The sequence below is a fragment of the Halichoerus grypus genome, chromosome 3, assembly GCF_964656455.1.
Source record: "Halichoerus grypus chromosome 3, mHalGry1.hap1.1, whole genome shotgun sequence".
NCBI classification, from domain to species: Eukaryota; Metazoa; Chordata; class Mammalia; order Carnivora; family Phocidae; genus Halichoerus; species Halichoerus grypus.
In genome coordinates, this window is record NC_135714.1 from 160,905,270 (window position 1) to 160,927,429 (window position 22,160).

The following is a 22,160-nucleotide window of genomic DNA, read 5'->3' on the forward strand; positions in this document are numbered from 1 at the left end:
GACTCAAACTAAGACATTGACTCTTTCCGGGTCTTGAGCCTGTTAGCCTTCAGACTGGAACAACACTATATATGTATCTTAATGGTTCTGTTTCTCTAGAGAACCCTGACTAATAACATTTTGGAAACACGAAGTGGGATGCTGATGTAACAAATACATAAAAATGTATTTAAGTGGTTTTGGAACTGGGTGGTTGATATAGACTGGAAGAGTTTTGAGGTGCATGCTAGAAAAAACCTAGATTGTCCTGAGAAAACTACTGGTAGAATTATGGATGTTAAAGGTGCTTCTGGTGAGATCTCAGCCTGAAATGAGGATGTTATTGGAAACTGGAGGAAAAGTGATCCTTGTTAGAAAATGGCAAAGAACCTGGCTGAATTGTGGTCTAGTGTTTTGTAGAAGGTTGAACGCATAAGCTATGAACTTGGATATTTAGTTTTCTAAGCAAAATGTTGAAAGTGAGACCTGGCTTCTCCTTCCTGCTTCTAGTAAAATGTGAGAGGAGAGAGATAAATTGAAGGAAAAATTAAGCAAAAAGGAACTTGAAGATTTGAAAAGTTCTCAACCCATCCATATTGCAAAAATGAGAAAAATTGTTCTGGAGAGAACACCAAGGGTGTGGCTAGACAATCCACCCCATTAGGAGATTATCCATGATTAACTGTGGAGATAATCAGCTATCTCAGCAGAACCAGGAGTAAAGATGGGATTATGCTGGCAGACACACTGCCAGTTTGGACCAAAAGGAGCAGAGACCGGATGAAAGAAAGGAAGGCTTTTGGACTTCTGGGACTCTCGAGGACAGGACAATAGAACTATTCAGCATGTTTTATCCTTTAAGAAGACAGAAGAATAACCCCAAAGGTGACTCAGAGATCATCAGGGCTGGCACTCCCACCCCGAGCCTGGGAGGCAAAGCTGTTTCTTCTGCACAGGTTTGCAGCCGGAGAGGAATAAAGCTCAGGATGAATCTGAACTTCAGTTGTCACCCATACCCGATTTAGATGATATCCAGATGAGACTTTGTACTGGGGTTAATGCTGGAGTGGGTTAAAACTTTGGGGGGGTGGGTATTGGGATGGGGTGAATGTGTTTTGCATGTGAGAAGGACATGAATTTTGGGAAGCCATAGGGCAGGAAGTTATGGACTGAATTTTGCCCTCCCTAAATTCATATGTTGAAGCCTGACTCCCAATGTCACTGCGTTTGGAGACAGGACAGAGGTACTTAAGGTTAAATGAAGTCATAAGTGTAGGGGCCCTATTCTGATAGGATTAAGAAGAAGAAGAGACACCAGAGATCTCTTTTCCTCTCCAGGTGAGCAAAGAGGAAAGGCCCTTTGAGGACACAGAAAGAAAGTGGCTGTTTACAAGCCAAGGAAGGGTCTTACCAGAAACGAGTTTGCCAGCACCTTGATCATGGACTTCTTCTTCTTCTTCTTTTTTTAAGATTTATTCATTTGAGGGGCACCTGGGTGGCTCAGTCTGTTAAGCATCTGCCTTCAGGTCAGGTTGTGATATTGGAGTCCTGGGATCAAGCCCCATGTTGGGCTCCCTGCTCAGTGAGGAGTCTGCTTCTCCCTCTCCCTCTCCCTCTGTGCGCGCGCTCTCTCTCTCTCTTTCATTGAGAGAGCGAGAGAGACCACGCGCGTGTGCGCTCATGAGTGGGGGGAGGGGCAGAGGGAGAGGGAGAATCTCCAGCAGCCTCCCTGTTGAGTGCAGAGCTGGCTCGGGGCTCAATCCCAGAACCCTGAAATCATGACCTGAGCCGAAATCAAGGGCCAGCTGCTTAACCGACTGAGCCACCCAGGCGCCCCTTGATCGCAGACTTCTATGCCTCCAAAACTGTAAGAAATAAATGTCGGTTGTTTAAGCACCACCTTCACTGCCCCTCACATCTGTGGTATTTTGTTAAGGCAGCCCTAGCTGACTAATACAATAATAAATGTCAACAACGATGTTGAAGGGTAAATACCTGACATTAAGCTTTTGATTGCTGAGGTGCCCATTTCAAAGACACGCATCTCAAACAAACATATCGCCAGATAAACAAGTAGCCAAGGAGCCAGGCTGTCCTCATCCCTGGAGTTTCCCTTTAGAAAGCCTTGTGGAACTCTTGACTCCTTGAGTGCCCCTGCTTTTCCCTTCCCACCCCTACTCCCTGCTCTTACGTTTTGTTTCTGTTTAGGATTTTATTTTTTTTAAGATTTTATTTATTTACTTGGGAGAGAGAGCACAAGCGGAGCGGGGGGCTGGACGGAGGAGGCAGAGGGAGAGGGAGAAGCAGACTCCCCACTGAGCAGGGGGAGCCCCATGTGGGACTCGATCCCAGGACCCCGAGATCATGACCTGAGCCGAAGGCAGTCGCTTAACCAATTGAGCCACCCAGGCGCCCCTCTAAGATTTTATTTTTAAGTAATCTCTACATCCAATGTGAGGCTCAAACTCAAAACCCTGAGATCAAGAGTCACGTGCTCCACCAACTGAGCCAGTCAGGCACCCCATGCTCTTGTGTTTTAAATTCACCAGATAAAGAGTAAACCCACAAAAACCCCACCCTTGATCCTAATAAAGGCAGAACCCCAGGTCCCCCCACACACACTCCGTCTCTCTTCTTCCTCTCTCTCCCCTAGACCTTGTTGTGTGGCCCTCAGGCATACTGTGTACCCTCCAGGACTTGTGGGTAATAAACTTTGGGTTTTTTCCAAAGTCCCCTAATGGTTGGTGCTGAGATGGGTCTTGCAATCCTAAGAACCACAAGGGTTGGTCCAGCACAACATTGGCTCTGGTCAGGGAAATAGCTGTGGGGGCTTGCCACAAGAAGTATGTGAATGTCAGGTGAGTGCCCCCAGGCATTCCTAGCTGACAGCATCACTATCAATAGGCTAAGACTGACACAAAACAGATGTGGCAAAACCAGAACCTTAATACATTGCTGCTGGGAATGTAAAATGGTGCAGCCAGTTTGGAAAACATTTGGCAGTTTCTCAAAAAGTTTACAAAAAATTGCTGTAGGAACCAAAAATTCCACTTCTTGGTAACTACCTAAGAGAAATGAAAACATTCGTCCACACAAAGCATGCATGCAAATGTTTATAGCAGCATTACTGATTAGAGCCAGAGCTTAAAAACAACCTAACTGTCCATCAACTGGTGAATGGATAAACAAAATGTGGTATATCTAAACAATGGATAAATTCAGCAGTAAAAAGGAACAAACTATGGGGCGCCTGGGTGGCTCAGTCGTTAAGCGTCTGCCTTTGGCTCAGGTCATGATCCCAGGGTCCTGGGATCAAGCCCCGCGTCGGGCTCCCTGCTCAGTGGAAAGCCTGCTTCTCCCTCTCCCACTCCCCCTGCTTGTGTTCTCTCTCTCGCTGTGTCTCTCTCTGTCAGATAAATAAATAAAATCTTTAAAAAAAAAAAAAAAAAGGAACAAACTATGCCACATGCCATGGATGAACTTCAAAAACATTATGTTAAGTGAATGAAGCCAGGCACAGACCACATATTATATGATTCCACTTATATGAAAAGTCTAGAAAAGACAAATGGGTAGAAACAGAGTGTAGAAGAGCAGTTGCCGGGGGCTAGGAGGAATAATGAGGATGAACTATTAATGAACCTAAAAGGATCTTATTAAGGTGATGAAAATGTTCTAAAATTGATTTATGGCGATGTCTGTACCACTCGATAAATTTACAAAAAATTATTAAACACTTGAATAGGGTCAATTTTATGATTTGTAACATAGACCTTAATAAAGCTATTTTAAAATACACATTAGGAAACAAGCAGAAACTACAATGAACAGAATCAGACCCACAAACATCTCAAAACAAGGATCACTGGACACAATGTAAATGAATCCATAATATGTTTTAAAAAATAAAAATGGCAATTAAAATCATGAGTAAAGAGCAAAGGCTACCAAAATTGACTAGGCAGACTTGAAAAGAACCAAAATAGAGCTTCTAAAAATGAAGAATATAAAAATTGAAATGAAATACCTAGGGGAAAAAATTATACAACAGAGCAGACATGGCTGAGGGGGGCCCATCATGAATTACAAGAGTAATCTGAAGTAATTACCCAGAATGTAGTATCAATGGAAAATATGAAAGGTTGAGACACATGGAGAACAAAGTTAAAACAGAAGATCCAACAGAGTTTGAGAAGGAGATAATATAGAGAAAAGAGGAAAGACAATATTTGAAAGAGTTAATGGGTGAGAATTCTTCAGAATTGATGAAGGATACAAATCTCTGGAATCAGAAAGCCCAAGGAATCTCAAACAGAAAAGTAAAAATAAATCTACTCTTAGCATCATAGTTGTACTACAGAATATCAAAGCCAAAGAAAAGATCTAAGAAGAAACACATTCTCTACAAATGAAAGAAAATTGGCTCAATAGAAAAAGCCTGGAAGACAGTGGTATAATATATCCACAGACCTGAAAGGTTAAGGAAAAAACAACAACAAATTGCTGTGAACCTAGAAATTGCATATCTAGTGAAATTTTCTTTCAACAAGAGTAAAATAAAACATTTTGAGAGAAAGAGAGATCACAAAAGAGAAATTTACCTCCAACAAACCCTGTCAAAGAATTTTTAAACACTAAAATGAAGAAAAATGAAAAATCTGAGATGAAAAAAGGAGTCATAAGAAAGTAGTTTGCTGAATAAAGTAGTAATAATAATGTCTGATAGGTGGGTAGCTTAGCAGGGATTCCTCAGAAGGCAGAGTCTGAGATAGAAGTTTAAGTGCAAGGATTTTATTGGTCTGTGTGTGATCCCAGGGAACAAGAGTGAGGGATGGAGGAATGATGGAGGGCAGGAGTGCTCATTCAAGGATACATGATTAATTTGGCCACTGCTACAAAGGTCTGGTTGCTCCATCACTCAGGATCATTTGAGAAACCATATGAAGTACATATCAAGACTACTCATCCTGGGGGATGTTCCCAGCGAGAATAAGTGGGATGGGTGTATCCATTGATTCTCTCCTTTCCCTTGGTCATCAAAGGCTCACCTTAAGGTGTGTTAACTCCTTATATTTTCTAGGTGCACCATGGTTTCCCAGTGCTCTTCTATGCATTGACATCAACATAGATGCCTCAGGATAGAAGGCAGGAGATGCACAGGGCAAGTCTGAGGCTAGGCATTATCAGATTCTATCTGTGTAGACCTGGTGAGTGCCCACAGAGATGTTTACCACAGAGCTGGCTATATAAAGAAAGGTAAGGCTGAGAGGATCTGTAATGAGGCATAGAGGTATCCAATACAGTGAAGTTAAAAAAAAAAAAAGAAAGGTAGAGCCAGAAGGTTAAGAAAAATAACATTTAAGGGTGCCTGGGTGACTCAGTTGGTTAAGCCTTTGGCTCAGGTCATGTTCCCGGGGTCCTGGGATTGAGCCCTGGGCATCAGGCTCCTTTCTCAGTGGGGAGTCTGCTTCTCCCTCTGCCCACCCCCTGCTCTCTCTCTCAAATAAATAAATAAGTAAATAAATAAGTAAGTAAATAAATAAATAAAATCTTTTTTTAAAAAAGGAAAAATAACATATTTTAATTAGTAATTAGAGTAATTAGAATTAAAACATTATAAAGTTTGCATATTAAAATTTTTAAAAATAATTTTTATGGGGGGTGTGCCTGGGTGGCTCAATCAGTTAAGTGCCTGACTCTTAATTTCGGCTCAGGTCATGAGATGGAGCTCTGTGTAGGGCTCCATGCTCAGCGGGGAGTCTGCTGAAGATTCTCTCTCTCCCTCTACCTCTCCCTCTCTGCTCTCCCTCTCTCTCTCAAATAAATAAATATATTTTTTAAAAAATAATAATAATTTGTATTGGGGGTGCCTGGGTGGCTCAGTCAGTTAAGCAACTGACTCTTGATTTTGGCTCAGGTCATGACCTCAGGGTCATGAGATTGAGCCTTGCATGGAGCCTACTTAAGATTCACTCTCTCTGGGGCTCCTGGGTGGCTCAGCTGGTTAAGCACCTGCCTTTGGCTCAGGTCATGATCCCAGGCTCCTGGGATTGAGCCCTGCATTGGGCTCCCTGCTCAGCGGGGAGCCTACTTCTCCCTCTCCCTCTGCCTGCTGCTCCCCTGCTTATGCTCTCTCTCTCGGTCAAATAAATAAATAAAATCTTAAAAAAAGAAAAAAAAAAAGATTCTCTCTCTTCCTTCTGCCCCCCTCCCACCCTGGCTCATGCTCTTTCCCTCTCTCTAAAAAGATACAATAATAATTTTTATTGAAGTATAATTAACATACAATTTAAATTTTTAATTAAAAACTAAGGTATAATTGAAATAAAACTTTATATTAGTTTCAGGTGTACAACGTAATGATTTGATATTTGTATACATTGTGAAATGATCATACAATATGTCTAGTTAACATTTGTCACCTTACATAGTCACAAAAAATAATTTCTTTTTCTTGTGATGAGAACTTAAATTTACTCTCTCAGCAACTTTCAAATACGCAATACAGTATTATTAACTATAATCAGCATGCTGTACATTACATCCCATGACTTATTTATTTGATAATTGGAATTTTGTACATTTTGATGCCCTTCATCCATTTCTCCCAACCACCACCACCTTCCCCGCCTCTGGCAATCACCAGTCTGTTCTCTATATCTATGAGCCCTTTTTTTTTAATAAGATTTTATTTATTTAGGGACGCCTGGGTGGCTCAGTCATTAAGCGTCTGCCTTCAGCTCAGGTCAGAATCCCAGGGTCCTGGGATCAAGCCCCACATCGGGATCCCTGCTCAGCGGGAAGCCTGCTTCTCCCTCTCCCACTCCCCCTGCTTGTGTTCCCTCTCTCGCTGTGTTTCTCTCTGTCAAATAAATAAATAAGATCTTTTAAAAAAAAAGATTTTATTTATTTATTTGAGAGAGAGAGAGACTGAACACAAGCAGGGGTAGCAGCAGGCAGAAGGAGAAGCAGCCTTCCCACTGAGTGGGGAGCCCAACGTGGGGCTCGATTCCAGGACCCTGGTATCATGACCTGAGCCATGACCTGAAGGCAGACACTTAACCAACTGAGCCACCCAGGCACCCCATGTTTGTTTTTTAGATTACACATGTAAGTGAAATCATATGGTATTTGTCTTTCTCTGTCTGACTTATTTCACTTAGCATAATACCCTCCAGTTCCATCCATGTTGTCACAAATGGCAGGACTTCCTTCCTTTTTATGGCTGAATAATATATATGTATGTAATGGAATTGCTGGATCATATGGATCATGTGGTAGTCCTATTTTAAGAAACATTTAAAGAAATAAAATGCATATATTTTCAATCAGTATGAGGAAAAATGAGAAAAAAGTCAATCAATCCAAACAAAAAGTCAAGAAAGAAGAACAATAAATCACAGAAAAATCTGGACAAAGAGAAAGCACGAATTAAGTGGTAGAAATAAATCGAACAGTATTAGTAATTATGATAAATATAAATGGACCAAACTTTCCAAGTAAAAGGCAAGAATTATCAGGCTAGATTTAAAAAACAAAATCCAATGATATGACATTTAATTAGATAGAGATAGACGTAAAACACAATAATAGAGAAAGGTTGAAAGTCAAATGCTAAAAAAAGAAAAGAAAAAAGAAGCTCGTGCTGCTGTATCAATTTCTGACAAAATAACTTTAAAGTATTATTAAGGAAAAAGTGGGTCAATTAATAATGATGGAGAATTCAGAGATCGGGACTGGCTGGGATCGCGAAAGGATCAATATGCCTTTGGCTAGAGATTTACTACACCCATCCTTGGAAGAGGAAAAGAAAAAACACAAAAAGAAACAGCTAGTTCAGAGCCCAAATTCCTATTTTTTGGATGTAAAATGTCCAGGTTGTTACAAGATTACCACGGTTTTCAGCCATGCTCAGACGGCAGTTCTTTGTGTAGGCTGTTCAACAGTGTTGTGCCAGCCAACAGGAGAAAAGGCCAGACTCACAGAGGGGTGTTCATTTAGAAGAAAGCAACGCTAATGATCCACACAACCTCTTGAATTTGTGTTATATCACAGAAAGCCTTATCAGCTCAGTAATTCCAGTTAATCTACCAAGATAATGTAATTATGTTTAATTTTGTATGGTTTACAACAGTGATCTATTTTGGTGTCATTTTTTTCAATAAAGTTTTGATTATGGGCAAAAAAAAAATAATGGAGGATTCAAGAAATTTTAACCATTCTAAAGTTATATGTGTCTAATAACATAGCATCAAGATATGTAAAACAAAAAATGATGAATACAAAGAGAAATGGAAAAATCCACCGACAAACTAGAAGTTGACAACATACACCTCCTAGTAATTGATTGATCAAGCAAACCAAAAAAATCAGTAAGGTTAGGGAAGATTTGAATAACACAGATCACAGGCTTTATTGGTTTTGTTTATGTGCTTGTTGTTTAACAAATATTCATATAGAGTTTATTATGTAGCATGTGCTCTTCTAAAAGAATTTTTGTCAAGAACTGGAAAGAAAGGGTTCTGATCTGAATACCTTCCAGAGTCAAGGTGCTGTCATTGATCACTTCAGCTAAATTCAGGGACAAATTTCATAGTACTTTTTCTAATAGGACAACTCCTATCATGAAGAGAACTCCCCACAGACTGCACATGAATAACAAGCTAGTTATCTCCAAGTAGTAAAGGACAGCTTCATTTTGAAGAGATCTCTGCAGTTGTCTAAGAGCTATGTGATCTACCGGTGGTGTTCTTTTTTTTTTTTTTTTAAATTTTATTTATTTATTTGACAGAGAGAGAGATAGCAAGAGCAGGAACACAAGCAGGGGGAGTGGGAGAGGGAGAAGCAGGCTTCCCGCCTGAGCAGGGAGCCCGATGTGGGGCTCGATCCCAGGACCCTGGGATCATGACCTGAGCCAAAGACAGATGCTTAATGACTGAGCCACCCAGTCACCCCTACTGGTGGTGTTCTTATGGTCTCTCATTACTTACCATTAAGTGCAAGTCACCATGATTTTGGGGAAGCAGAGAAGTTAACACTTGGCTTCCATGTACCAAAGGTGTTCACGGTGCTCCTGGAAAAAAAAAAAAAAAGAGAGAAGATTTACAACTGCTGGGTCCCCCAAGTAGGACCCTACATCAGTCAGGGGTACAGCCTGACAGCATCTCCAATGTGGCCTCCCAGAAGGATTGTAATCCTTAGGGTTCTTAGTGGTGTTCAAAGAGCTTAGCCCTTTTTTTTTTTGAGGGACTGCTAGGGGGCAGTCAGTTCACCCTCCTCTACCTGTCCATACTACCAGCCAAGTGGCATTCATCCATCCACCCATGGAATGACTGATCAATGGGTAGGGGAGTGATGATGAGATCCAGAGGTGCTGATGGGTGTTTTGTGTGGAAGGGGCAGAGCTAGGACTGGCTTCTGCTTTTTCTGATACACCCTGGCTAAGATTAAAGAGAATGGTGATCGAACAGAAGGCCAGGTGAGCAGTCAGTTCAGTGTCAAGGGCTTGCAACAGGTGGAGAGGAGCAGGGTGCTTTCCTTTGTGGGGAAGTTCTAGAGGCAGTTCTGGAAGACAAAGATTATTAATGTCCTACCCTCTCCCACCCCTTCCAGGGGACCGAAGTGGTTCCTCCCTGGTGCCTAATTCATTATTCTCCTCCCACTGTGTTCCATTCCAGTAACTACAAACTTACTATTTGTCACACCCCGACCATTTGTCCAGAAGGATCAGATACAAGAGGGACAAGGGTATTTTTATAAAATTTAATCAGTTGTGTTCCTAGTGTCTGGGTAATTTCTTTCACAGCAAGTCAGGACAAAAGAAACACCTAAAAATCCCATTATTAATTTGTCAGGTCCAAATTTTTTTTTTTTAAAGATTTTATTTATTTATTTGACAGAGAGAGAGAGAGCGAGAGCAGGAACACAAGCAGGGGGAGCGGGAGAGGGAGAAGCAGGCTTCCTGCCGAGCAAGGAGCTCGATGTGGGGCTCGATCCCAGGACCCTGGGATCATGACCTGAGCCGAAGGCAGACGCTTAATGACTGAGCCACCCAGGCGCCCCAGGTCCATATATCTTTTTTTTTTTAAAGATTTATTTATTTATTTATTTGACAGATAGAGACAAAGCGAGAGAGGGAACACAAGCAGGGGGAGTGGGAGAGGGAGAAGCAGGCTTCCCGCGGAGCAGGGAGCCCGACGTGGGGCTCGATCCCAGGACCCTGGGATCATGACCTGAGCTGAAAGCAGACGCTTAACCGACTGAGCCACCCAGGCATATATCTTAATATATATTTATGTTGTCACCACTTTGTAGCCATTTGAAAAAATAATACGTATAAATTGAAAGAAAAATAATACTTTTACTCTATTTTTAAGTAACCATAATTACGTGCTAATGGGATGTGCTGGGAGCTGTACGAGTTTTCAAACCTTGGCATCAGATTGGATGCTCATTGCCTGTTCCACACTGATATTCACACAGTACGTGCTTTTTATCACAGCAACTGTAGGAAACCCAACTGTGCAAAGATATGACATTGTTAACAGGATAATAATCCAATGTTAGAACCACGATCTACCTTATACTAGTGGTCCACACAGTTTCCCATGGATGTTGAGTATCACTGTGCTTCCCTTGAACATTTATTTTTATAAATTTTTAAAAAAGATTTTATTTATTTATTTGTCAGGGAGAGAGAGTATGTATGTGCGTGCACACAAACAGGGGGAGCGGCAGGCAGAGGGAGAAGCAGGCTCCCCAGTAAGCAGGGAGCCTGATGTGGGACTCGATCCCAGGACCCTGGGATCATGATAGGAGCCAAAGGCAGATGCTTAACTGACTGAGCCACTCAGGCGTCCCTCCCTTGAACATTTAAAATATTCTCTGGTGGTCCATGGGCTTACTGCTGCAGCACCCTGGTGTGCATGATACGGTTTGGGAACTGTGGGTCTCACACAGAATTGTTTAGTTTGGGGCAAAAATTCTTGGAGGGGAATTCAAAATCAGATTGTCACACTTGATATTCCTTTATAGTGTGAATGTTAACAAACTGTGTAACAATATTCTAAAATCTTGATAATCAGCATTAAACTTGAATCCCCTTCCCCTAGGCCTGTTTTGGCTGGGCAGCCACCAGAGGGTGAGGTCTGCTGGGATTCCCTTCAGGAGAAAGAAACATCATGTGCATCAGGGAATCTCAAATTCTTAAAATAGTTCTGTAGAACATCCCACCTTTCACCTGATTAGTACCAGGGAGTGGCCAAGAAGAAATGATTGCTTTCTAAAACAGTCAAATTTAGTGACCACACTGCCTTACTAATATGCCCCAACCAGGAGGAGGTGAGGGAGGTAGGGTCAGAAATCATTTTGAGTTGATTTTTGAAGAATCAATTCCAATGCTCCACAGTCCCAGACGCCTGTGGATGTGATATTCGTCAAACACCTCGAGTAGCTTGAGAGCCCACTGCGATCAAAGGTGCATCGTGGTCAGACTGCAAATGTCTGAAAAGCCAGAAATATAACAAATAGCAGTTTCAAGGGCTACAAGGAGCTAGCCAGAGTCAACACTGCAGCAAGATTGCAACCCAAAAAAGGATCAACAGTGGTGAGCCACCACCAGGAGCCCCAGGAGGGGATCAAATGTTCGGCGGACTCAACTGCCTCGCCCTGTGCAATGGGCCTCCCTCTCCGAGAGACAAACGGTTCAACTTTTCTTACGAGTCGCTGGCCGGGCATGCAGTAACGTCTGGTGCATCTGAAATACAGTCTTTACTCAGGGCCCAGCCTATGCTGGGGGCTGTGGGGCGTGTCTGCTTCAAGCACGGGGCCAGGCAGCGGACGTGGCTGTGTGGACAGTGCAAGCTCCACCTGCAGCTTGGTCCTGGTCGGTCTCAGACGATGGACCCTCACCGTGAGCACCTACCCGAGAGACCCAAACAGCTCCGTCAGCAGCCGTGATTTGTTTCCATGGTTCATGACCCCAAAGAGGGAAGAATCTGCCAGTCTGTAGTTTTCCAAGTGGCAGACCAAACAGCTAGGCCATTGTCAACAGCCCAAGAAGCAGTAAAAATATAACAAGCTTCATCAGGGAGCACTGGCTGGAGCTGTGAGGATGGCTTTGAGTTCTGCCCACTGAGAGGAGTGAGCACATCTGTTTTCCATTCCACGTAGCTGGCACCGTCGCTGACCAGCCACAGAGGCCCGGGGGACATCAGGGGTTTCAGCAGAGCCAGACCGTCAGCGAGCCCGGCCCAGGCTTTAGGGCAACCTGTGTGGATCGAGAGTCCCACTGAGCAAGTGGCTTTGCTTCGGCTCTGGAGTGGAGGATAACCTTTCCCCCAAAGGGAAAGCTGCCTTTTCTTCACGTAAAGCTGAAAATGCCACCGAGGCCAGGTAGCTGTAGACTTAAATATACCATCTCCATCAGACAAGTGAGGCTTCTCAGGCCCTTTCCCACATTATGTGTTGTTGGGTCTGAGTTAACCTACCCCCCCGCCCCGCCCCCAAGATAACCGTCACAGGGTCTCTACGGGCATGTGTTTCAGCCCCATCAGGTGTTCAGCTTTGACAAGAACCCAATAGAAGCTAAAAGCTGCTTTTCTTTTTTTTAAAAGAATTTATTTATTTGACAGAGAGAGACACAGCGACAGCAGGAACACAAGCAGGGGGAGTGGGAGAGGGAAAAGCAGGCTCCCCGCTGAGCAGGGAGCCCGATGCAGGGCTCGATCCCAGGACCCTGGGATCATGACCTGAGCCGAAGGCAGACGCTTAACAACTGAGCCACCCAGGCGCCCCTAAAAGCTGCTTTTCAAAAGAGGTATACCTCTTAGCCACATGAGGGAGGCAACTCCCCCTTTCCCCCCACAAAAAGGGGTGCCTCCTGGTGGAGGCAGCCTCCCTGGAAAATGATCAATCAGGAAAATGATGAATCAGAGAGATTTTTAGCTTCAAGGGGTCATAAGGTTGCAGAGTCCCCAAATCACTAGCACTTTCCTGATGCAGAATTCCAGATTGATCTAATCTCTTCAGGCATTTATGAGCATTCACAGTGCGTTCATGGAAAACACCAATGCCAATTACATACTCAGCAATGAAAGCCACTAGAACAGTACATTGACTTGGCCCAAAGCCCTGCTCACAAGGTCAATGAGATCCTTTCTTCTCTCTGGAAAAGTGAGGGACAGTCTTCCCTTGGGAGGAAGCGAGGAGACTTGCAAAGTCCTTTTTTGCAATTGCTCAGAAATGTGGAACAATTCTTTAGCACACACCTACAACCTACGTAAGAATAGCCATTCCTTCATTCTTTCAACAAATATTCATTTGGTGCCTATTATGTGCAAGGAACTATTTCAAGTTCTGGGGAAACAGTAACGAACAAAACAGTCCCTACTGTCACATAGCTTATGTTCTAAGGGGAATATCAGGCAAAAAAAAAAAAAAAAAAAGGAAATAAAAAATATGTCAGGTGGTGGTAGATGCTATGGAAAAAAGGGAGCAGGAAAAGGGGCACTAGGAGTGTGGGGGATGGGGCCTCACTAATTTATGTAGTGCGGTCAGGTTCTGTAGTCTCAGAAACCTGAAGGAGTGAGGAAACAAGAGGTGAAGTCGATTCTAGGCAAGGGGGAACCCCTGGGGAAGTGGGTTCTAGGTAGGGGGGAAATAATGCCGAGACCCTAAAGCTGGTGTCTGCCTGTTTTGTTTCAAAAGTAGCAAGGCCTGTGCGGCTGGAGTTGAGTGACCCAGGAGGGTAGGACATGAGATCACAGAGGACACGCGAGGATCCATGAGGTCTTGGTAGATTGAACAGACTTGGCTTTTACTCTGAGTGAGGTGGTAAGTGGCATGATATGGCACATTTCACCAAGATCTCTCTGGCTGTGTGTTGAGAACAGACTGGTGGCCGGGTTGGGGGGAGGTGGGGGGGTTGGGGGTTGGCATCATAGAGGCAGGCAGATTGTTTAATAGGCAGTCATAAGTCCCACAAGAGAGGATGCTGGTTTGGTCAAGAGTGATAATGCTGAAAGTGTGGTGAGAAGTGACAACATTCCAGATAAATACTTTTTAATTATGATTTTGAAAAATAGAACCACAACACCATTACTTAAAAAAAACTAACGATAAATATTTAATATTATCAAATATCTAGTCAATATACAGATATACAAGATTACCTCATGAGTTCTTTTTTTTTTAATTTGTTAGAAATGTCAAAGATAAAGCTGGATATTAGTTAAAGCAGTGAAAACAGATTTTATTCAGTAACCACTGCCAGTAGGGAAAAGAGCTGAGCTCCATTCGGATTTGTGAAGAGGCAACAGAGCATTTTAAACGGAGAATGAAGAGCAGGGCCTCACGCTAAAAATCATAAAGGGTTGGTCACTGTAAATGTGACTAGGCCAGCACTGTCTGCTAGCTGGCAGTTATGGGAAGTTAGGAATCTATCCTCCCAGAGACAGGGAGACCAAAGACCTCTCCTTCCTGATTACACTTCAGAGGAACGGCTTTCAGGTCCTTGAGACAGACATTCGGAGTTACCGAAGATACACACACATCTCAAGGAACAGAGGAAGGATTCACCATCGCAAGCCCTTTTTAGTGAGTGCTCTAAGAAAACGAGATGGGGCCGATGTCAGATACCAGTTACAACAAACAGCAACTTTTTTTTTGACACCTCTGAGCTTTTCCAGACAGGAGCTCAAAAGGGGCTGGGTTGTCCCAGGGACGAGGCCTTAAGCTGCTAGAAGCCATGTTGAGGTTTGGTCAAGCTTCTTAGGGCAGGGGTTTGAAGGGAGTCTTCATGTTGAGAAGTTTTTGCAGTTCTCAGAATCTATATCATGTGAGGCCCATATATTGTAACTGATTGACATTCTGTCTTAAATTTCTTTTAACTTATAGGGTCCTCCTGATTCTTCATTTTTATCCCTTACAACTTGTTTGTTGAAGAAATGGAGTCATTTGTCCTGTAGACACAATCAAGATTTTGCTGACTGGACTCTCATGGCTTATTTTAACATGTTACTTGGTCCCTATATTTCCCCCAAATTGGTACTTAGGGTCAAGTTGCCTAGTAGACGTACAAAAAGAGATGGGAGGATAGGCAGTTGGATATAAGGATGGGAGACAGGAGAGATCCAACTGGCAACAATAAATTGGAAGTCATGGGCATAGAGAGTTTAAAGCCAATTCCAGATGTGATTGCTGAGGGAATGAGAGGACAAGAGAAACCCTGTAAGAGTTTAGAGGTGTGGAGATGGGGCGATACCAGGAAGGATGAGGAGCACGTCCAATGTGAGGGCAGTGACCCCGGAGCCAATAAAAGAAGGTACTTAAAGAAGGAAGGAGTGCTCAACTGTGTCAAATGCGGTAACAGATTCCAAGTAAGGATTGCAAATTTCTATTGTTCGCTAAAGACGTCACTGGTGACCTCGAGAAGAGCTGTTTGGAATGGGCTCAAGAGGGAACGAATGAGAGCACATGGAGACATGTAAAGACAACTCTTTCAAGAAGTTTTACTGCAAAGGGAAGCAGAGGAAAAAGGTTAACTGGAGGCCAACTCAACCTTGAAGGAAAATTTGTTGTTTTCCAGATGGGTCCCTAAGAGCCTATTTGTAACCTGTGAAACTGATCTAATAGAGGGGGAAATTGGGGTATTGTATAGGGAGTTGTTGGAGCAATATCCTTGGAATAGGGAAGAGGGGATGGAATCTAGTGCCCCAGGGAAGGGTCTGGTCTCAGGGCGGAGCAAGTCAGTTCATCCACGGTAATGGGAGGTGAGGCTGCGCACCTGGACACAGATGCAAACCGACCCGTCGATGCCATGGAGGGAACACGTGTTCTAAGTGCTTCTGTTTTCTTAGTGCAGTAAGAAGTAGGGTTGTCAGCTAAGACTGAGAAGTGGGGAGGTGTTGGAGGTTTGAGGACACAGGAATAGGGGTTAGCTGTACTCTCTGGGGAGTGAGGAAAATAAATAGACAAAGAAAATGTGGATTATTGGTCTTAAAGTGAGACCATCACCTTGGCCGGGTGTTTCTTCAGCCAAGTTTAAGCTCTCAGAAGAAATGCAGAGTTAGCAGAGATTCAGATTTACCTAAAAGTGGGAGTTTTTCCAATGAATAACGCAGGAGAGAAGGGCAAGGGTGCTGAGAGTGTGTGCAGGAAGTGGTTATAATGACCACGCATGGTATCTATAGAGGAAATTGTGGGTTAAGTGATGTGCCTTGGAAACTCTTCCCTGTCACAACTGGGACCAGCAGTTGTTCAGTTATTTTTTTATTTTTTTAAGGAGGCTCCACACACCCAGCATGGAGCCCAGTGCGGGGCTTGAACTCACAACCATGAGATTAAGACCTGAGCTGAGATCAAGAATCAGTGCCTAACGGACCAAGTCACCCAGGCGCTCCTGTTCAGTTATTGTTAAAGTAAGTTGAATAGATGTGACAGGGGCTGCTCATTGTTCCACAATATCCTGTTTCCTTCTTCCATGGTCATGAACCTTGACTCTTAGGAGGGTATATGCTCATTCAAGACAAAGACCACATTTCTCGGCCTCCTTCAAGGCCAGGGGTGACTATGTCTCTACTCTCTGGACAAAGATATATAATCATCAATATTATGAGACAGTTCCCAGGAACCTCCCTAAAAGGAGATATGATACACACCCTGTCCTTTGGCAAGGGGGAGGGCTATGAACCTTTCATTTATCTGGCTGCCTGGGGTGGGGATGAAATGACCAGAGCTCTGGTCTTCCACTTAGAACACGAGGATGAGGTCCATGCCCTAGATACCATAGGGAGATAAGCTGGAGGAACCTGAGGCCCTTGGGTCTTTGTGGTGCAGAGCTGCCACACCAACTCAGACTGTGCATCTTTAGAGTTTTACAAGAGAGAAATAAAATTCTATTTGTTTAAACCACTGTTTTTGGAGGGCTCCATTGTTCACAGCTGAATCTAATTTTAACTCATATTTTGGGGAACATTTTTAATGAAAGAAACATACCTATTTTAAATATTTTAACTTGACACTTATTAATGGACATTGATCCACTGGTCTTTTGGTGTAGGGACAAGTCCTATTCTTTGAGTGGGGTTCCACTAATTAGCATTCCACGGAAACTACACATGCCCATAATGCACCAAGATCACCAGTTTCGATTTCTTCAAAAGCAGAATGCAAAGGCAAAGCCTTAGGGAAGTTGTGAAGCCATGTGAATGCAATACCCTGGAAGTTTACAATCACCCCCATCTTTACCTCTTCCTTGCCTACACTTAATTCAACAGTATTTTTTATTGACTCACTTTTATCAAGTCTTTCCACAGCATTTGCTTTGGTTTAGGAGAACTTTGTTTTAGCACTTACCGTTCATCAATTTATGTAATATTTAATTACATATTTACCTTATTTTCATCAGAAATACTTTCTCTTAGCCTCATACTTTATTAGTTGATGCAATGTTTTTGTTTTTTTTAAGATTTTATTTATTTGACAGAGAGAGACACAGCGAGAGAGGGAACACAAGCAGGGGGAGTGGGAGAGAGAGAAGCAGGCTTCCCGCTGAGCGGGGAGCCCGATGCGGGGCTCGATCCCAGGACCTGGGATCATGACCTGAGTCGAAGGCAGACGCTTAACGACTGAGCCACCCAGGTGCCCCAGTTGATGCAATGTTTAATTGAATTCCACAATTACGCCAGTGAAGACAACTGGCAGAAATGAGCACTGACCTTTGGAAAGCATATAACCCAACTGAGGAAGCAGCGCGTTCTTCCCACATCAACCCTCTCTGATGTTTGACGGAGGGAGAGAGGGAACGTTAGTTCTCTCTCCACTGGAGTACGGGTCAGATCTGCTACCCAGCATCGCTTTACATTTATATAATTTAAAAGAATCTTGATTATACATTCATTTTTTATTTTTTTTAATTTTATTATGTTAGTCACCATACAATACATCCCTGGTTTTTGATGTGGTGATCCACGATCTTTACAAATGCACAAGCGACTCTTGCACACTGCTGACGGGCGTGTGAATAGGTATGAGCATTCTGGAGGGCAGTATCTATCAAAGCCTTAAAAACGTCATAGAACTGACTTGGCAAAGCCTTTTTAAATAAAGAATCCTAAGAAAATAATTGAGACATTTCCAAAAGAATTCCTATGATTATCTTGCCTGGGGGAAAGGTTTAAAAGCCCCACTGAGTATGGCTAGTTTTACGTACTGACTGTGTTTTCATTTGGAATATACTGTTTTGAAAGAATGAATCAGAGAGAACTTTAACTTTGGATTGGCAGCATGACATGGTCACAGAAAGCTTTTATTAAAATTTTGGATCCTTAAGCCGACTGTGGCTAATACAGCTTATGTGCACTCAAGTGCCACCTGATTACTGAGGCTAGAAAGGGAATACCACCAAAATAATAATTATAATAATAACAGTAACAATAACGATAATAATAATAGTAAATAAAAAATAATAAAATAAATTTAAAAAAAGAAAGGGAATACCACATTTCCCCTAATCTCTTGTGCCAGGGTTTGGATGTGAATTAGGTTCCACCAGTTGAGCTCTGAAAGGTGGAAGGCAGGCCATCTTCCTACCACTTTAGCTGTTTTCTGCTGCTAAAGCTGTGCAGTCTGATTCTTCTCTTTCCCTCACAGCCCACCTCGACTCTATCAGCAGACCACGCTGGCTCTACCTTTGAAGTAACTACTCAGGATCCATGCACTTCCCAGCACCTCCGCTCTTCCCACCCCGGTCCACAGCACAGCCATCTGTCGCCGGGATGACTACAGCAGCCTTTAACCCGGTATCTCTGCTTCTATCTTTGCCTCGACCTGGCAGCTCAAGTGAGCCTTTTAAAACCCAGATAACACTTGTGACAGTGAACCATTTCACTTAGAAGACAGCCCAACTCCTCTCAGTGGCCTAAAGCCCTGGCTGACCTGGACCACCCACCCCACACCTCCTCTGCTGCCCTTCTCCTTCCGGCTTTCAGCTCCAGCCAGTCTCCTCTGCTGCTCCCGATTCTGGCTGTCCTCACCCCCTATGGATCCTGCCAGCTCACTTCTTCAACTCTGACATGCTGAGCTACCACCTGTAGACTCCCCCTACCCTTTAAAAATAATTCCCAAGCGCTTGTCACCTTCTAAATACCACGAAACTTATTTATGCTTATTATCTGTCCCCCTCACTAAAATGAAAGTTCTGTCAGGACAGACATCTTCCTCTTTTGTCACTGATGTATCTATCCTATGCTGCAATGGCCTAGCCCCCAGGAGGCCCTCTGTCTGGGGCGTTTTTTCTTCAGGTGTCCCAGGGTCCAGTCTTCAGCTCTGTGGTTCTCCAGAGGCAGCTGAGACTGGGGATTTCGTGATCACCGGACTGCAGCTTTGCGGTGTTCTGTAACTCAACAGCTCCATAGCCGGATTCTCCACTCTCCCGACTATGGTAGAGGTCGTTGCACCCCTGGTGGGAGTTCTCTGGCGTTCTGATTCATGGAGGCTCAACCTATTACTCCTCCAGCTTTCCAAAGAGTCTGTTAACACTTATTTTCCTGTATTAAACTCTTCTGCTTGAATAACTGGAATGGCTTTTATTTTTCCATGGAACCCTGAAGAATACACGAGATAGTTGTAGGACCAATGATGATCAAGACTGCATTTTTTTCCTGACTGACTGGGTTTTAGATGTAAATGAGCCAACTAGAAGAAAGCCCAGCCCCTACCTCAGTCCTTGGGGAGTTGGATCAGTGACCGCTCCAATACAAGGGAACAAAAGAAATGTTTCAGAAGAACTGAGTCAGAAGTTGGCTACACAGGGAGGGAGTTACTAGAGTTGGCATTCTCTCTCCATTTTTTTCGGAGGATACCCCTGAGACCCAACCACACTCCAGTTGCTACCCTCTATTGGTAGAACTTTGGCAGCTGAACCATATCCAAGAGGAGCTGTAAATACCACATGTCACTAGCTGCAGCCATCTGAAGAGGGGAAATGCCCCAGCTGTGAATGTCCTGCACTAGGCTGGGGGTGGGAGCACAGGGCGAACACGCAGTGGATGTCATTTTTCACATAATACCTAAGAAATAAGCCTCTTTTCCTTTAAAGAGCCAAGTGTTAAGTGGTCAATTTAACTGGACCATGGGGGTAGGTCTAGGATTAAAAGACCCCGTCTTTAATTCATTCAGCTAGCTCAGACATATCTGAAGTACAAGATGCTCATCAACAAAGAACTGTATGTGTTTTTAAGATAAAGCACATGATGAGACAATATAATATTTAGGTCATCATATACAATATATACAATTTTAGAGTCTGAAAAAGAATATGTACCAAAATGTTAAAACTGGTGTATTTAGAAGAAAAGGCAATTGAAGATTTAAAAAAACTCCACCTAGATATACCTCGACTCTCTGTCATTCCTGCTTCTTCCCTACTAACAAAACTCTGTCGGGTGCCTGGGTGGCTCAGTTGGTTAAGCGACTGCCTTCGGCTCAGGTCATGATCCTGGAGTCCCAGGATCGAGTCCCGCATCGGGCTCCCTGTTCAGCGGGGAGTCTGCTTCTCCCTCTCCCGCTCCCCCCTCTTGTGCTCTCTCTCTCTCTCAAATAAATAAATAAAATCTTTAAAAAAAAACAAAAACAAAAACAAAAAAAACTCTGTCTCAGGTAGCAACAGGTTGCCAAAGGCCGGGGGACAAACTGCTCCACCCATCTCTTTGGCAGCACCGCATCCAAGGGTGGGTATGTGACCCAGCTCTGTCCGAGAGACATAGGGGGCAAGTGTCTTTGGGCTTCTGAAGGGTTCCGAAGAGCACACGAGGAGAAGGCTCCTTTACCGCTGTCTACTTTGCTCCCTGCTGTGGCTCTGGACACTCATTTGAAGAAATGACGCTGGGCTGTAAGCAGCCACTTTGCAACACGGAGCCCAGCAGAACAAACGAACCTAAGGAAATCTTGATGACGTTTTGGCTGCCACCCAACTCCGGAGCCATTTCTCTCTAGACTTCTCGTTACAGGAGATAACTAAACATGCTTACTGCTTATGCCACGGTCAGCCCCGCTTCCTGTTTCCCTTGTGCGGCTGCTCACTCTCCGCAGAAGCACTTTTCTGTCTGGCACCAGATGAATGCTTTATGTTCACTCTAATCTACAAACACCCTATTAAACGGCTACTATGACCTCATTTTTATAGAAAACAAATGAAACCAAGCTTAGGGAGGGTAAGTAATTTTCCCCAAAGTTACTGGTGGAGGTGGAGTCAAACCCAACCCTGGCTCTAGAACCCACACGGGTCACTCCACTCGCACAGTGAGAAAAATGAACAAGTCTGTAGTTCTCTTAGAATCGTACCAAAATGCCTACACGTAGATGCAGGTAGTAATAAATTTGCATACATTTGCACTCACACATAATGAATTTTGACTTTAGGCTTTTTCTCCCGTTATTTGCGTTTATTTGTTGGTAGAAACGTATGCTTCAGAGGCTTGGTCAAGAAAGCAGACTTGTTTCATCTTTTTTCCACGCTTTCACTGATGACATCCATTCCGTGTATCGGGGACAGAAAGACCGGTCATGGGGACTCTGATGCAGGGTCCTAATAGTCAATCCCCAAGATACCTGAAATGGAGAATGTGAAGGTGGTATGTGCTCTTCCTCGAGCTTTCTTGGGAGAGCTGAAGACCGCAAAATACCAAAGAACTAACGAGGCAGAGCCTTTGAGTTAGCCCAGAAAAGCCCAAGATTGTTTCTGAACCAAAGAAACAGAAGAGAAAGAGGATTACAATAGAGGCCCAGTGGCAGCGCATCGGCTATCTAAAAGAAGAAACACTGGAGCCTGGAGAACAAAGCTCAGCCTTCGACCAAATAGAACTTCCATGGTTCATGTCTCCACAGAAGCCTTCTGTCTCTTACAAGAAGACACCAGAACAACACTACCAATGGAGCTCAGGAGAGCTCTTAGCTTCAGAAAGGCCAATGTTCAACCCCCCTCACTGCTGCTGGCTAGGCAGTTTGAGGGGCTCGGCATAGGAAAACCCCAGTCGTCATGAACAAAAAACAGACTCATGGGACAGAAAGGTGAGACTAAAGGAAGGCATATCCATCCCAAACCTCCGGGGCCACCTCAAAGTCAGGAGGAGGCACTCTCACTGAGCCTGTGTGGTCCACCGCTGGTACACAGGCAGCTGGCT

The 22,160-nt window shown here is 43.7% G+C and overlaps 1 pseudogene; it reads left to right on the plus strand.

Annotated features, from left to right (window-relative positions):
- Window positions 1-7,737: 7,737 nt before the first annotated feature.
- On the plus strand, window positions 7,738-8,023 carry LOC118524773 (small ribosomal subunit protein eS27-like pseudogene; annotated as a pseudogene).
- The last annotated feature ends 14,137 nt before the right edge of the window (window positions 8,024-22,160 follow it).